The sequence below is a fragment of the Danio rerio genome, chromosome 15 (genome assembly GCF_049306965.1).
Source record: "Danio rerio strain Tuebingen ecotype United States chromosome 15, GRCz12tu, whole genome shotgun sequence".
Classification (NCBI taxonomy): Eukaryota; Metazoa; Chordata; class Actinopteri; order Cypriniformes; family Danionidae; genus Danio; species Danio rerio.
Genome location: NC_133190.1, coordinates 43,260,001 through 43,278,831, shown reverse-complemented (window position 1 = coordinate 43,278,831; position 18,831 = coordinate 43,260,001). Strand labels below are relative to the sequence as shown.

The 18,831-nt window shown below is 35.7% G+C and overlaps 1 protein-coding gene across 3 annotated transcripts in view; it reads right to left on the bottom strand.

Moving 5' to 3' along the window:
- fat3a (FAT atypical cadherin 3a) overlaps positions 1-18,831 on the bottom strand; it is a 523,435-nt gene that overhangs the window by 440,172 nt on the left and 64,432 nt on the right. Inside the window, exons 2-4 of one of the 3 annotated variants that reach the window (XM_073923188.1) lie at positions 7,803-7,901; positions 5,001-5,289; positions 3,926-4,100 (exon numbers count right to left, since the gene is read on the bottom strand). The gene's annotated coding sequence lies outside the window, so the exon portion shown is untranslated. The remainder of the gene's footprint in view (positions 1-3,925; positions 4,101-5,000; positions 5,290-7,802; positions 7,902-18,831) is intronic. The other 2 variants (XM_073923192.1, XM_073923193.1) reach the window with 2 other exon arrangements.

Sequence of the window (18,831 nt, the reverse complement as noted above, 5' to 3'; positions counted from 1 at the left end):
TTTGTCCATTTGTTGGGTTTTGGAGACGTGTGCATGACCATATGGGACATATAGGATGTGTGTTGGATTTAACTCAGTTTTTTGACCACACTCTGTTATTATTGTTCATTTATTTGTTTGCTGGATGCTAGAGCTGACTTTAGAAATAGTTTTGAAACAAATCTTTGCGCTTGACAAACCTAATTAATTAATTGATTTTGACTCTCAAATGTGCCAGTAGTTGTTTTCTTGCGATATATGAATTGCTGATGACCAGAGTTTCAACTTAAAATCTTCTTTAATATTCTACTCCAGACAAGAAGTCACCTACATCTTGAATGGCCTGAGGGTGAATAAATTAACAGTGACTTTTCATTTTTGTGTGAACTGTCCCTTTAATATGCATCAACGCTTGGTCTAAACATTAGCAGAGCTCCAGTGGAATGTGGCTGAGTTAAATGCGCAGGCTAATGATTAATTCCTAGAGCTGCCTGAAGGTGTCCGGTAATGAACTCGAGAGGTGTTTTCTCTCATATTGATTGGTTAGATTTAAACCCGATGTATAGAAACACCTAAAGGGGACGGGAAAGGTTCACCTGCTGCGTCAGCTTCCCTCGAGTCCCCATCCATCTCCTCTACACGCTTTCATTATCAGCCGATTCACACTGCTGAACATAAACATCTCCGTGAGGAGCTCGCCGTCTGAGGGATTCGCTCTTGGAATGTTCAAGAGTTTTGAATTTAAAGAGCATGTGATTGGTCAAGGTGTTTTGTCATTTAGTTCCCGCCCACGTATTTTACTTCTTTTTTAGCATCACTGGTCCTCAAGGTATTTTCCCATTAATTTTTCCTATTGAGATTTAAGAAAATGCTATGCCATGAACCAGACCAACCAGCTACACAAAAGAAATTCCAACATTACTAACTGCATCACAATCTGACAAAAAGAGAAAGGTACAAGACTCAGAACTTGACCACTTTAGAGAGGGAAAGAACTACAATCATAATTCACAATTTATTCATGTATTCACAATTCAAATATGTTGTTGGCTGCATGTATAAAAACAGATTAAAGTGTGTTGTCAGATATCAATATTGTCATGATCACCAGCTGTCTAATTCTTGCAGATCCCTGGAGAACTACACATACCCTCATGCACCTCTCACACACCAGTTCCTGATCAGTTCCACCTGATTACATACACACACAGCTGGCAACCCATCATGGACTGATTACCTGGATTTTATATTCATCCTTTCACACACACGTTGCTGAGTCTTGTTTTTTGTATTCCATAAGTATTACAAAGCATTTTTTCCTGTTTGTCCCGCCGTGTTTTTGAACTGTTAGATTGCCTATTGTTCATATTGATTCTTTGACGCCTGTCCTGAACTTACGTCTGTTTTGACCACATTTTTTGGATTATCCCTATGCACCTGTTTGTACATGTTGAACATTGCCTGCCTGACTACTGATTATTATTAAACTGCACATTGATTCTCACGTTCCAGCATCATACGTTACGCATATACAAATATTTAAGTATTTTAAGAGCACAGGGAGTGCATCATTCCAATGTTCTTCACATGAATGGTTGAAGTAAAAGTTTTCCAGATAAATTTTGATTTTTGGTCTTTGATTGGTGGAATTGTGGTGTAAGCCAGTCTCTGTTGGAAATCTGGTAATGAAAGATTTTTTGGTGAGTGGTGTCTGTTGGTGGAATTTTGGTAATTGGATGAATTTTGAGTGATTGAAGGTCTTTGTTTGGTGGAATTACTGATTGGTAGATTTGCAGTGATTGGTAGTTCCTGATTGGTGAAATTTGGGTCATCAGTAGAATTTTGGTGATGGTGGGCTTGGATTGGTGAAAGTTGGTAATTGGAGGTCTCTGTTAGGTGGTATTTTGTTGATTGGTAGTTTCTGATGGTAGATTTTTTGGTAATTGGTGGAATTTTGATAATTGGTGGAATTTTGGTGATAGGTGGAATTTTGGTAATTGGTAGTCTTTGTCTGGTGACATTTATTAGTGACATTTTAGGGATTGTTAGTCTCTGATTGGTAGATTTTGTGTTGGTAGTGGAATCTTGGGGATTGGTGAAATTTGGGTAATTTTTAAATATTGGTCACTGGAGGTCTCTGGTTGGTGGTATTTTGGTGTTTGCTAGTCTCTGGTTGTTGTAATTCTGGTTATTAGGAATTTTTTGGTGATTGGTGGAATTTTGGTAATTGGATGAAATTTGGTGGTCTCTGATTGGTGAAACTGTGGTAATTGGTGGATGTTTGGAGATTGGTCTCTGAATGGTGGAATTTAAGGGGTTTGTGGTATATGGAATTATCATGGAATTTTGGTATTTTTGATTGGTGTTCTCTGTTTGATGGAATTTTGGTAAATGGATGAATTCTGGTGATTGGTGGTCTCTGACTGCTGGAATTATGGAGATTTATGGTCTCAAATTTGTGGAATTTGGTTGTTGGTATGCATCTGGCAATTTAGTGATGCGTTTGATGCACATTTTTGTGTGTAATAATACTTTAAAATATTGTTAAATGTATTACTTATGTGTGCAAAGACAAATGTATTAACCTTAACTATGAAATACCATATTATTTAGGCAAAAACACTTTCTCAGAAGCCCCTCCATTCACCCATTCTTATTTTTCACATATTTCCCCCTGTTTACAATGATTTGTATGACTTGATTTGCCAACTTGATCAAATGGACTCACACCGCATGCAAATTGGATTCAAACCCACTGACCTTGCATGCGGGATACTCTGCACTTTGACCAGCTGAATTGTTATTCACACTAATTGCAAATCCTACTAGATTACATTTCCATCCAGACTCGATGATTCAAGGCCAAGATCAAAAAACAAGTTTGACACCGAACAAATGAATGAAACAAACTGACTCGGTCTGCAGCAGCTCCGGCGGAGACCTGAGGGAAATGAGCTGATCTGAGCAAATAATATTACAACAAATTAAGATTCTAATCAACTGCAGGAAGATAGAGGTCAATTGTTAAGAGTGTTCAGAAACACAAACACAGGGAAGCAACAGGGACTGCGACAAAAAACTCCACTCGTTTCTGAGCGCACACACATGCGGCATGCTGGAAGAGGGAAGCAGATTAGCTTTGGACAGATTTTCTACAGACCCTGCATGTGTGTGACAATAATTGTTTATATTGATATAATTCAACTAACCTTGTGAGTGTTTGAGCGATTAGTTTAGTGATGCTGATGACTTTGAGGGTTCATTGATTTTTTTTTTCAAACACAAAGAGAGGGAAAGAAGAAAAGCAAAATTAAGAGCAAAAATCTAATTCGACTGACATTAATTTAATTGACTTTTTTGTGTTTGGGGTCCCGTAAGCCCATTGTGCTGTACAAGTACAAATAATCAGAGTAATTAAAAAATTTTACAATTACTTTCTCTTTCGATTGTAGTTTATTTAGAAGTTGAAGGATTAGTCCCTTTACTCAATCAAAAAAAAATACAATTAGAAATACAAGACTCTGTGGAAAAGAAATGCTCAAAAATTACATAGAAGTTTGACGCTGGTAAGATTTTAAAACTGTTTTTAAATTAAATCACCAGGCTGTATTTATATTAGAGATGTCTAAACTAAGGCATGCTGGCCAAAGTTGGTCCATAGAAACGTTTGATTTGCAACACCATGCCATCTGTGAAGGAATGGAGGATGACAGGGTGAGGTTGTTAAATGCCGTTGATTGAGATTCATTCATTCATTCATTCATTCATTCTCCTTTGGCTCAGTCCCTTTATTCTTCACGGCAGTATAACAGCAGAATGAAAAGCCAACTTATCCAGCACATGTTTTACACAGCCCATACCCTTCCAACTGCAACCCATTACTGGGAAACATCCATACACTCATTTACACTCATACACAATGGCCAATTTAATTTATTCAACTCACCTATAGCGCAAGTCTTTGGACTGAGGGGAAAACCGGAGCACCTGGAGGAAAACCATACCAACATGGGAAGAACATGCAAACTCCACACAGAAACGCCAACTGGCACAGCCGGGACTCGAACCAGCGATCTTCTTGCTGTGAGGCGACAGTGCTAAGCACTGAGCTACCATGTTGCCTGTCAATAGAGATTGTCATTTATAATTTAAAGAAACTTTTCATTTGTTTGTTTCATTGTTAAGCAACAAATGAGCAAACTTAAATTAAATTAAAATTAATATACTGTCGGTCAACAGATAGTAGAAGAATGCAGAAGACAAAGCAACAAGCAAACCAATGCAAAGGCAAGTGCAGCTTGACTAGTGCATTCAGCATTGGACTCCAGTGCATTACAAATGCAATTGATTATGCTTTCATTGAGTACATTTACATGGACACCAATAATGCAATTTTAATATGATTAAGACAATACTCGGATTAAAAGTCGACCTTGTAAACAGCTATTTTTGATTAATGTTATTAAGGTCATAATCAAACTAAACACAAATCGAATTAAGAAGTGGAGTATGCTGATTTTAGCTGCATTATTGAAGTGCAGTACAGACATGTAAACACCTTAAACTATTACTTTTGTGTAGGACTCACCACATTTTGCAACTCATGTAAACACCTTCATCATATTATTGTCTTATTCAGATTAAGGAAAATAATTTGATTACTGATGTCCATGTAAATGTAGTCACTGTAATAAGTTCATTATAAAATGCTAAATAAAACTGATAATGCTTTAGTTATATTAATAAAGTAACAGTTTCTATTTATTTTTAAGTATTTTAAATAAATTAGGACATTACTCATGGAAAATTTGTAATACAGTTTGATATATTCACATTCAACCCACAGTCTTCAATCAGATTTGGTTTTTGGCTCTTCATAAAAAGTAAAAAAAGTAAAATAAAAGATTGGGTACCCCTGGTTTATCTGATCAAAATACAGTAGTAAAACAGTAATAATGTAAAATGTTATAATTAAAAATAACATTTTTCTAATTATTTATGATTGAATATGTTTGCATCACCTGAAAATCCAGGAGACCAGGCTGTTAGGTTTGGGGGTGAGGTGACTGAATAAAGCCTGATTTATACTTCTGCGTCAGGTGACCGGCGTAACCCACGGCGCATGCAACGCGCGTGGCTGTGCATTTATACTTCTGCGCACTGTCTCTGTTGGTCTGCATTAACACTTCCGAAACGCTAGTTGGCAGTAAGGTGTAAATGTTCCTCTGTGTCGAGTTTCTTCGCTGCTTGCTTGCTTTTCCTGAACACTTCCGGGATGTACAAGTGGCTCAAACTCGCTCATTTTGGGTTCTGGGAGAAATAACAAAAACGGGAGGGTGGTGGGAGATGGGTCTGAAATATGGGAGACTACCAGGAAAAATGGGAGTGTTGGCAGGTATGATTTATCTCCATATGGACAACTTTTCTATTGTGGTCAGTTTGCTCAGTAGCTTACATTGTACATTGTTGCACTTGTGTTGCAGAGTGCTCAGGTTTGAGTTTGATAAAGTATGGTTCCACAAAGAGAGATAAAAGCAATATAAACGCAAAGTAAAGGTATGTGGTAGCTGTGCCCTTTTCTCTTACATTGGCTTTTGAAAAAACTATTAGTTAGGTTTAGGTCATTGGTTTGCTAGGCGATCTCTACAACAAGGCCCGACTTCTCGTGGGCGTGTACGAGAAAGACATGTATCTGAAACATACAACAAACATCCCCAAAGTAACATATTTCAGATTCGCTAAAATTTTAGACAGCACCCTCTAGTGGATTTTACATCTGAACCATGCAATGGAACGTACCCAGGGCAACACATTTTTTTATGTTTGTTAAAAATAAACACTAAGGCACATATTTTTAATAAACCTGGATTTTTTAATCCTTCTAAAGTGCGTCAAATGTTCATGGATTTGAGTACACATGGATTTGAGTTTACACTGTAAATGTGTTGGCACGGACCAGCTGGGAAAGTTTTTTTTTGAGAATTGTGGATTACTGATGATTCAGTGCGCTGTATCTCTTTCTGTCTGCTGTATATCTTTCTGTGTGTGTATGTGTGGATGTGTATGAGAGAGTGTTTGATAGCATCAGAGAAGCAGCCAGCAGTGAGACAGACAGAAAGAGAGATATATCGTCACAATCATCATCAGCGTCACCTATGATTCAGCAGCTCAATATAGCAGGACGTCAGTTTGCCTTCAGCACAGCCCGAGACTCACTCATATAATGAACACAAGAGCTGTACAGCAGGACGTATGTGAGGCTTCTAGAAGACTTCTGCAGGCATCTCTATGTCCCATGAGCCCATTTTTTAATGAAAATCTTGCAGAATGTGGTAGTGTTGTTGTATGAAAGTCCTGTTAAAAGTGTTGCACATTGTAAAATGCTTTTAAAACACTAATAGAAAATAAGTAAAAACTAATACATAACAAAAACAAAACTAAACAGACTTTAAAAAAGGAAAGAACTAAAACAATATATATATATATATATATATATATATATATATATATATATATATATATATATATATATTTTAAAGTCCTGTATATATATATATATATATATATATATATATATATATATATATATATATATATATATATATACTGTTCAGAGGACATCCAATTTGATTGGCTGACATGCTAGGAACCACTTCTTACACTGCATTCAAAATGGCTGATAAAAAAGCACATTTTATGGAAAGAATAGAGTATGGGAAGAAATTTGGCTTTTTAAATGTTTTTTACTATTATTATTACATATATATTTGTTTATTAAAGTGTCAGGAACTATAAATTTAGCTTTCAAAGCTGTTAACTTGTTTGTGTTTCAAAATATAATCCTTTTTTAAATGTCCACTATAGTGGACACCAGGACCATCTTAATGTGATTACTGACTGCATGTTGTAGGAGGCAGAACTGAAGCAGAGAGGATTCGTTATGAAATAGTAGAGGAAGACTCCAACTTAGAGTCTGGCAATCAGACAATTAGAGAATTAGAGACAATTAGAGAATGACAAAAAGTGTTAAATCGCTTTTATGTTAAATTTGTTTTGGATTTACATCACTTTTTTTTTTTTTTTTTTGGGTTCAGCTCTCTTTCAGAATAAACTGTTTCAGGAATTTCAATACAAAAGGAAAAATGCCTTTTGCTTTGTTTTTGTTACATTAATATTGGAATAATATCCCTTTACAGCCATATCCTGTACAGTTTTGTTGTCTGAGAGGCGGTCGTTTTGACCTAAAATAGTCCTGTGGTCCACTACAGTGGACATGCTGTAAAATAAAAAAATAAAAAAATGTAAAAACTCTAAACACACATGTATTATTTTTAACTTAAAGGATGCAGGAAATCACAATATATATATATATATATATATATATATATATATATATATATATATATATATATATATATACATATATATTTGGGTCTCGGGAGGATATATATATAAAATCAATAATTTTTTTTCAAAAGAAAATGACTGCATTTTTGCATTAAAACAGTTCATGCATCAGAAAAATTTGGTAATTTCCACAGCAAAATTAACCTAATTAACCAAAATTAACCTAAAAATGAAAAGGCCATCATTATAGTACACTGTAAATAGTGATTAGTTGAATTTACTTAAAAAAAGAGAGAAAAATCAATTGCTTTACATTAAGTAAATAATTAACCTTTTCCAGCTGACCCTCCAGTTTTTTGTGTGACCTTACTTTCATTGCATTCTAAAGTACACAATGGTGTTGTGTCAAGTTCATCATAAAGCGTATTATCGTGAAGCGTAACTTAATAAAACCTAATATTATTATGTTAACTTACGATCACTGCTGTATCCCTTCTAGCAACAACCGCAGGAGAGATCTGAGCTGCTGGATTTACGCCATGCTTATTCATAATTTTCTTCTGAGAACTGTTTATCTGGAAGAGAAATCAAGAAAATATGTTAATAAGATAAAGAGTGTGTATCTTACGTAAACAAAGCACATCATCCACTTACATTGAAAAAAAATTATTATTGCCATGTCCATAGACATCCGTGTGTATTTTACAAACCTTAAATGGTATGTTTTGCTTGCAGTTGTGAGTATTTGAATGTCTGAAACCTAAAATAAATGTTATTTGTTTGAAAGCACAAATAAATTGTGATTTATGAAAAGCGATGTGAATCTCTTTCTGTGCCTTAGTGCGCGCCATCAGATCTGAATTTTAGCAGTGATGATGTGCACTCTAACCCCACCGGTGTCATCGTACACTTCATGGACCAGCCAAGGCTGATCACACCGGTGTGATCTTATGCATAAAAGGGTTAAACATACTTATAAAATTTTATAGTTTGGATTTATTCACTTTTTAAAATAACTAATCACATATTCTATAAATAATGTCTAAAATGTCACTGTAAAAATATAACATTATTGAGTTATACACAAAAATATTGTGATATCATTTGCAAAACCAACAAATTTCTCATGTGATCTAAGTCTAAAAATAAAACAAATTTATGTAACAGTTCATGGACAATGCTAATTCAACACAATTTACATTTGAGATAAATTATAAAACAAAAGAAATGAAACATGATTTAAAATGTTATTAAAACAGTGCACTTGTGGGCAATTTAAGTGGGCAAAATAGATGAACTATTGAGAGTTTAAAAGTGTTTTGTTTTTTCTTTTTCTTTTTTTAATTCCACAGGGTCCGAGAAGCCCATGGTTGCAGAAACAGCCATACATCAAGCCCAAATTACAGTAGGCAAGCGAGTGCATGATTTGCATATATGATGCATACAGTACAGAGGAGGAAGACGCGCTGTGGGCTTTGCAGATCAGCAGAGGTCATGAGCTGCTTCAGTGACTAATGACTCAAATTTCAGCCGGTTTCTCACACTATAATATTGCATGACTCATTCAGATGCTTTTATAGAAGTTTTATGGAGCTTTTTTGGTCATTTTGGACCTTGTGACCTTGCTCACATCACTTTTCTAAAAGAAATCCCTATGTGTACCCCCACCCACCCAACAGCTTTTCTTTTTAAATCTTTAATTATTTTTGGAAGCAAAGTTAAGATTTCAGCAGTGTTCAGAGCCACAAGGTCATTCTTGTAATCTAATGACAGCAATGCTGAAAACATCATTTTGTGAAAACCAAGATACTTTTATAAGATTATTTGATGAAAAGAATATTGAGAAAAGCATTTATCTGAGAAAATAATATTTTGTAACCCTTAAAAAATGTACAACTATTTTTCATATAATTTCGTATAAAATGTTTAAGGAACTTTAATTTGGCTTCCAAAATTAAAATATAAAGAGCATTTTAATAGCATGTACTAAATATTATAGTGGTTCAAAACAGTTTGAATTACTTTTATATTTATATCTTATATTTTAAGTTTTCCCTTTGAACTTTTAGTAATGTTACAATAATTGCATTTTTGGTAAACAAAAGTTGTTTATTAATTTTAATTAATTAGCCCATATAAAGATTGCTGAATTTATTTAAGCATATCTATCTATCTATCTATCTATCTATCTATCTATCTATCTATCTATCTATCTATCTATCTATCTATCTATCTATCTATCTATCTATCTATCTATCTATCTATCCATCCATCCATCCATCCATCCATCCATCTATCCATCTATCTATCTATCTATCTATCTATCTATCTATCTATCTATCTATCTATCTATCTATGAAGTTTATTTATAATATTGAGAGGATCACATGCTTATGATTGATCACAGCTTGTCCCACATTAGAACATATTTACCAATCAAATGGTTCCTAACACACTATAAATAACCAGTTTCTTTATATACAGTTGAAGTCAGAATTATTAGCTCCCCATTGAATAAATATATATTTTTTAAAAATATTTCCCAAATGATGTTTAACAGAGCAAGGAAATTTTCACAGAATGTCTGATAATGTTTTATTTCGGTTAGAATAAAAGCAGTTTTTAATTTTTAAAGAACCAACTTAAGATCAAAATTATTAGCCCCTTTTAAGCACCTAGTTAAGCTTTTAAATGTCACTTTAAGCTGTATAAAAATGTCTTGAAAAATATCTAGTCAAATAGTATTTACTGTCATCATGGCAAAGATAAAATAAATCAGTTATTAGAAATGAGTTATTAAACTATTCTGTTTAGAAATTGTTGAAAAAAAAAATCTTCTCTCCATTAAACAGAAATTGGAAAAAAAGAAAAAGAAAAAAGGGGCTAAAACTTCAGGGGGTTAATAATTCTGACTACACACACACACACACACACACACACACACACACACACACACACACACACACACACACACACACACACACACACACACATACACATATACATATATAGTAAAATGAATTATAAGGATAACTTGATTTACCAGTGTTGTAATTGTGTTTAAGTAAAATTAGTTTATACTACTGACACTTTTTCAAATTAAACTAAAAATTAAACGCAAAGACACACAGGCATCAATTAGCCTATAAATAATTAATTTCGTTTGTTAAGTGCAAAGATTTGTTTCAAAACTATTTCTAAGTTTAGTTCTAATTTCCAGCAAACGAATAAATGAACAATAATAACGAAGTGTGTTCAAACAACTGAGTTATATCCTAATACACATGCTGAGCCCATATGGTCTAAAACCTGACAGGTGGACAAATCTAAGCTGGTTTTTAATAAAAACAAATATAAATATGGATATAATAAATAATACTGCTAATAATAATAACATTATACAAAAGCAAATCGAATGAACTGAAAAAGCCTCCCGAGATGAAGGATTCAAGGCAGTGGTTTTTAAATTCATGTAGGCTAGAAAATAACATGTTTTGTAATATTTTAATCCTTTATATTTATATCCTATATATATCCTTATTATATCCTATATATATCCTTAATATTTTAATAATTTTTCATATGTAAATATAATTCCGTATTGCTCTACATCTTGTGTGCATTAAGCAGTGTGTAAGCAAGCCGCACTTTGCGCCGGACAATAGACCGGCTTTGTTCTGGTCTAAAGAACAGACTATTACAGTTTCTCAAAATAGCAACGCGCCAAAACACGCCTGCTTTTTTAGACCAGAACGCCTATGGGCGCACATATGAGCGCAAATGCATTTGCTATTAAAACAGCGTGGCGCAACACCTCAAAACAACTCTTGCGCTAAGCTGAAACTAGCAAATAACAATTGCGTCACGCCTTGCGCCACATTGCGCCGGGTGTATGATAGGGCTCAATAAGTCTATTTTTTAAAATGTCCTGACATTAAAATAGGATCCAATCACCTTCTATTTGAGGCTGACCTCATTGTGACATAGGAGTGCGATTTCCCTATACCCACCAAATTGATTGACAGCCGCATATTAACATGTCTCTGTAGTAATGTGTATAATCATATCCACAAGACAGGACGTGCACAAAGCAACTGGGATAAAAAGATCTGTTGAGCTTTCTGTGATCAGCTGCATCTCAACAATTTATTTTACAAGTTTAAAATGTTTTTTAAATCAGTGCAAGAAATTTGTAATAAAGACGGCAAAATCGTTTTTGTAATTCATCACCACAGCCATATAGTACAATTATAAAAAAAAGATGCGTTAATTCCAGTTTGTGGACTTAAATCAGGTTTATTTTCAACATTAACATAACGGATATCCATTGAGCAGTGTATATTATATCTTGTCATATTTTCCGTGCTAAAAAACAACATTGTGTGTGACTCATCTTTGCAGAAAAGCTTGAATTAACTCCACAACAAATGTATCAAATAACCATAGGGGAAGTTCTTACTGTAGTAAGGGAGATCTGCGTCATTCTTGTCTGTCACTGTGCTGTTTATCTAAGTGAAGGCTACATGCATAAATAATACAGAGCAATTTCTATTTCTCTGACATGCACGTGGGAACGGTGATAGAAAGAACCAGCTCACTTGCATTAAAGGCACAAGCCACAAAAACAGCTACAATGCCCAAACTGCCTAAATTTCCCATGTTCAGAAAGGTATAATAAATAATCTGATGAGTGTTTTGAGCTGAAATCTTACAGACACATTCTGGAGACACAAAAAGGCTTATATTAAATCTTGAAAAGGGGTAAATTAGGTCCCCTTTGAATGTTTTTTTGTGAATTCCACCACTTATGAACAGAAATGAACAAGTGGAAACATCATAACAAGAGTTTTACACAAACACACGAACTTCCAAAACCAGTATTCACCTGTGTTTCATATATGTGCATCTCTTTTGGCTTTTGTGGGAAGAAAATTCAAAAGCACAGCATATGTTTAAAACAGAAATATTTGATCACATTATAAATGCCTTCAGCAACTCATTTGCTCAATTGAATGTGTCCTTGCTGAAGGAAAACATGAACTAATGGTTGTAAATGGCAGTCGAGTATAAAGCGTTCAGACTGAAGGTGTTCAATAACGTGATGATGAGTACATGAGGACTTTCAATGTTTTACCTGAGCTGTTTCTTCAAGTGTGTGTGTGTGTGAGTGTGACACCGGCAGAACGAGATGCCGGCAGAAGCAGCAGCAGACAGAAAGAAAGACTCATATCGGCACAATCATCAACCACCGTCACCTATGATTCAGCAGCTCAATATAGCTGGAACTGCCCACAGACACACACAGAAACACAGAGACAGACACACACATATGTGTACACAAGTTCTCTCATAGACACACACTCAGAAACACAAACACACACACACACACACACACACACACACACACACACACACACACACACACACACACACACACACACACACACACACACACAATACATGCTCTCTCTCTCTCTCTCTCTCTCTCTCTCATACACACGCACACACACACGCACACACACACACAAACACATCTACTCGCAAACAGACCCAGACACACACAGATAGAGAGACAGAGGCAGACACACACAAACACACACACAATGACAGACAGACACACAACCTCACACACACAAATACACACACACACTCATACAGTGCATGATTACACACACACACACACACACACACGCGCACACACACACACGTCGTTCAGACAGAGTGTCACAGGTTGTCTGCAGCTGTTGATCAGTAAGGCACATTGAGCATTAATAATTGAGCACTGCCGAGTGAAAGAGACGCCGTCAAACACTTGCGAGCGTGTGCGCTCGTACTGTGTGTTATAATCATTCAAACACTCCTGCCAGTGTATATGTTCAACAGAAGAGTGTAAACTCATCTCTGACGGAGGGAAGGAGACTCAATCATCTCTCCATGTTGAATAAAAGAGGAGCAGCACACATGCGCACTGAAAGAACTGTTCGTCAATAAATCAAGACACACTGATAATGTCAATTTACAACTACAGTCTCTTTCTCTCTCCCCGTATGTGTGTGTGCATGAAAGAGAGAGAGTGTGTGCCTGTCTCTTGCTGCGTGTGTGTTTGCGCGTGTGAGTGAATGTGTGCATATAATGCATTCTGAAAGTATTCATAACTCTTCACTTTTTCTACATTTTTCATGTTAGTCTTATTCAAAAATTGATTAAATTTATTTATTTCATCAGAATTCTACACACAGTACCCCATAATGACAATGTGAAAAAAAAAAAGTTTTTTAAATTTATTAAAAATTAAAAAACTGAAAAATCACATGTACATCAGTATTCACAGCCTTTGCTCAATACGTTGTTGATGCACCTTTGGCAGCATTTACAGCCTCAAGTCTTTTTGAATATGATGCCGAAAGCTTAGCACACCTGTCTTAGTGAATTTTTGCCCATTCCTCTTTGCAGTACTTCTAAAGCTCTATCAGGGTGGATGGAAATCAACGATGTAAAGCCATTTTCAGATCTCTCCAGAGATGTTCAATAGGATTTAGGTCTGGGCTCTGGCTGGGCCACACACGGACATTTACCGAGTTGTTGTGAAGCCACTCCATTGATATTTCGGCGGTGTGCTTTGGGTCATTGTCCTGCTGGAAGATGAACCGTCGCCCCAGTCTGAGATCAAGAGCACTCTGAAGCAGGTTTTTATTCAGGATGTCTCTGATCATTGCTGCATTCATCTTTTCCTCTATCCTGACTAGTCTTTTAGTCCCTGCAGCAGAAAAACATCCCCAGAGCATGATGCTGCCATCACAGTGCTTCACTGTAGGGATGGTATTATCCTGGTGATGGTATTAGCCTGGTGAGAGTCCTTCAGATGCCTTTGGGCAATTTCCAGGTAAGGAGTGTCTTCCGTCTGGCCACTCTACAATACAGATCTGACAGGTGGATTGCTGCACAGATGGTTGTCCTTCTGTAAGGTTCTCCTCTCTGCACAGAAGAACACCGGAGCTCAGACAGAGTGACCATCAGGTTATTGATCACCTCCCTGACTAAGGCAACTTCTCCCCTGATCACTCAGCTTAGATGGCCGGCCAGCTCTAGGAAGAGTCCTGGTGGTTCCAAACATCTTCCACTCACGGATGATGGAGGCCACTGTGCTCATTGGAACTTCCAGAGGAGCAGAAATGTTTCTGTAACCTTCCCTAGCCTTGTGCCTCGAGACAATCCTGTCGGAGGTCTACAGATGATTTCTTCGTCTTCATGCTTAATTTGTCCTTTGTCATGCACTGTCAACCCTGGGCCCTTATATAGACAGGTGTATGCCTTTTCAAATCATGTCCAACTGAATTTACTACAGGTGAATTGCAATAAAGCTGCTGAAACATCTCAAGAGTGATCAGTGGAAATAAAATGTACCTGAGCTCAATTTAGAGCTCCACGGCCAAGGATGTGAATACTGATGTGATTTTTCAGGTTTTTCATTTGTAAAATTTGCAACAATTTTAAAAACTCTTTTTTTCACATTGTCATTATGGAGTATTGTGTGTAGAATGTTGAAGAAATCAATTAACTTCCATTTTGGAATAAGACTGTAACATGAAAAAGTGTGGAAAAAGTAAAGTGGTATGAACACTTTCCGGATACACTGTATGTGTGTATCTCTCTGTTTGTGTGTGTGTGTGAGAGTGTACGTGTGTGTTGCACAGTAGCTGAGTAAAGCAGTAGTCCAGCAGTTTCCACTGTTCCTCTTGTTATTTATTCTGCTAAGCGGCGGCGGTGAGCAGAAATGTGAGCTATGAAATGGAAAATGATGTATGACGCTGTTCAGAGTGGAGATGCTCAGAGACTCAGTTCAGAAGCTCAAGTCACCTTTATGAAGCAGGAACTGAAGACACCTTTCCCACAATGCTCTGCTTCAGAAAAGTGCAGTTAAATGATGTATGACAACACTCGGCTCACGGAGAAATCTCTTCATCCGCTGCTTTTCCCCTCGGCTTCACATGTGTTTGGCCAGAGTCGGCGTTTCTCTCTGCTTGTTTGATACAATTTTTCAGGATTCGTTAAAGATGCAAACCAACCAGCAGATGATGGACATCACTTCACCACATGCCTCTTGTGTCAATGTTACTGCTTTATAAAACAGCTACAGCTCTATTAAAGGTGCAGTAGGTGATTGTCTTCAGAAACAAGTTTTGTTGTGCTGGTTGAAAGTCTCTTTACATTTCAATAGTAATGATTAGAGTAAATGATCTTAACGTATTTATGTGTATTTTTATATTCTGGATGAGGCATAAAACTAAAAAAATGTTCATCCAATTAAATATTAGTCCCTTTCACACTGTGATACCAATAAATATACGGAAAATTTCCGGAACGACTATACTGGTAAATTCAAATAAGTGCTGTTCACACAGGCAAGGACGTTACAGAATTTTTCCGGAAAAGACCATTCACACATCCAATCCAAAATACTGGTAAATTCTGACATTGTTAACCAGAAATGAGCTCTAAACGGCTAGGGTTGTATTTGTAAATATCTGACTACATTACAAACTCTGTGGATAGATGAGTATTGTGAACAACTCCGATGAAAACATATAGAGAAACACTTTCGCATGTCGAGATGTACATGATATGTGTGTGTGCAGGCACTCACGGGCTGCTTCACGGGCACACGCGACCCGTCAAGCAACTTGAAGCAGAGCTTGAAGGTAAACAAACATTGGCTTATCATAAGCATCTTATCGATAATTATTTACACAGTTGGCATTAAGAAGGAACATATCAACGTTTTCTGGCTAACATCTAGCAGCTAAATGTTTCTGAAAAAATATTCAAAGGCTTTTGTTTTCATAAACTGCGCAGACGTGAATGCGTCTGACTGTTCTGATTGGCTAGAGTAGACGTCTCCCGTCAGCACATTCTAGAAGTGTACGCGCTCTTTCCGGCAATCTTACTTCTCCATTCACACAGTGCAGCATTCCGGCAAATGACCGGTAATGTTACAACTTCTCTTTCCTGAAAATAGCCAGAACGAATTTACCGGTACTTTCAAAAAGGGCCTGTTCACACATACAGAGCTTTCCGGAAAATTGCTGGTAATTTTCCATAAAGGTCTGTATGTGTAAAAAGGGGCTTTTGTCGGACCGATATTACCAGCAATTTTCCGGAAAGGTCTGTATGTGTAAAAGGGGCTGTTGTCGTACCGATAATTTCAATAATTCTGATAAATAGCTCAAACTGTCTGTCAACAAATGTAGATTTGAACATCTGCTCACCCCGTTTACGTAGATCTGCCGTTTGCACGCTGAATAAAAACTCTTTAAAATCCTGAATCAATATTGAAGGTAGTTTTGCTCGCTGGAGGAAGGACGACACCATGGCTGAAGTATTTCTTTTAGACAGGTAATGTTCTGTTTTAGTCCCTCAAAGCTGATGTAGAGTGAGCTTTGTTATGAATGGGTTATATGCACAGATGTGTAGTACAGTCACTGAAATCTTCCAACGATAGATTGATGTGAATATTTGCAGTTCCATAAGGGCCTTTTACAGCATCGGTAATGTAGATTTATATTTTAGTTTAACAACAAAACATCAGTAAATAGTGCTATTCTGCCTAGCCTGTTTTACTGAGCTGAAGATGCTTTTATATTCAAATCACTTAGGTTCCTTTTTTAACAATGACAACCTGTGACGAGCTATATTATTTGCCATGCTACCTTGAATACTCACTCTGAAATAGCATGCAAGTATGGCTTAGTAATAAGTGTTATAATGCACGCCACCGGCCAAACTAAGCATACAGTAGTGGCTTTAGGAAAAAGTGCGTTAGAGAGTGAGACCAGCAATCATTGCATGCATGAAATATTGCACATTATGACAAGTTTTGCTTGCTACACAACTAAAAATGTGCTAGATATAATCGTTTTTCATTGGAAATTGTAGTATTAAGTACTATTCAGTTTTCTAAGTGGCGAATGACAAGTGGCATGACTTATTTATGAAACTATTATGTTGTTTATGTTTGATACTCATAATCAAAAGTAGGCTTTTATGCTTACAAAAGCTGTATTGTCATTATTTGATCAGAAATTTTGTAAAATAAGTAATGTTTTTCAGTTTTAAAACATATAAAAAAGCATTATTTGGTTATTACTTATTTTATTATTTATTTTTTATCTAATATATAATTTGGTACTGTGATGCAAAGCTGAATTTACTAGCCCAGGCTTATAGTAAATGCATGCCTCAGTCTACATTTTTACAAAATGTGAAATACGTTGCTCCCCATACGTTCCGCTACACATTTCAGGAGACAAATCCACTAGAGGGCGCTGTTTACATTTTCACAAACATGAAATACATTATATCCTTTGATCCATTTAATTGTATGTTTCAGAGAGATGTTGTTTTTGTACGTCATGATTGCTCATCACAGACACTTATGTAGTTTTGTGGTTTCTATTTGGTGCCACTCAAGAACTGTGCACAGAAAATCTTTTATCCATCAATAAAATGTCTTTAAGAATGGCATTCAATTATTCCCCTGGAACATCTTACATGATTAGCCACTGCACAACTGATACATTTATTCGCAATTGGTCAACATGTTCGGACAATACAAATCTTACTGTGAGAGTTTAAGATTCTAAATGATTTAAATGTCTGTATGGACAAACATTCATGTGTGTTTGTTGTCACCAAATGTCTTACTGGCCTTGCCATATTGTGTCGTTTGTAGCACATTGGTTTATGGCTTTTGCAATATGTATATTTCTGCAAATGCAGTTTTGTTTTTTGTTAGACATTTAGTTTTGTAGTTGTAGTTTTGTTTTGCATATGTTCAAAAAAGAAAGAAAAAAAAGGAAAAAAAAAATACCCCAAAATAAGTTAACTAAAATGTATCATTTAATTAAAATAATAATAATAATAATAATAATAATAATAATAATAATAATAATAATAAAAATAACAACAACTACAACAACAACAACAACAATAATAATAATAATAATAATAATAATAATAATAATAATAATAATAATGTAATAATGTCTTTTTAAATAAACCTTTTATGTAATTTCGACTGATCTCATTTGTTTTTGTTTTTTTTTTGCGATTTTTTAAAAGAATTTTAGACCCAAATTCTACCAAAGCTGCATTTATCTGATCTGAAATACAGAGCAGCAATAGTGTGACATGGCATTAATTCAAAATAATGGATTTCGATTTGAATATATTTTAAAATGTAATTTAATCATTTGACGCAAAGCTGCATTTTCAGCATCATTACTCCAGTCTTTAGCATTACACGATCCTTCAGAAATCTCTCTGATTTTCTGTTTGCTTGATCCAATTTGTTAGGATTCATTAAAGACACAAACTAATCAGTGAGATGATGCATGTCGCTTCACCGTGTGTCTCAGTCGGTGCCTGAATTCAACTCCAGCTCTGCTAATGGCCAACACTATGGTTTTCAGCATTGTTTAAACCTTTTTTTTTTCCTGCAGTCGACTT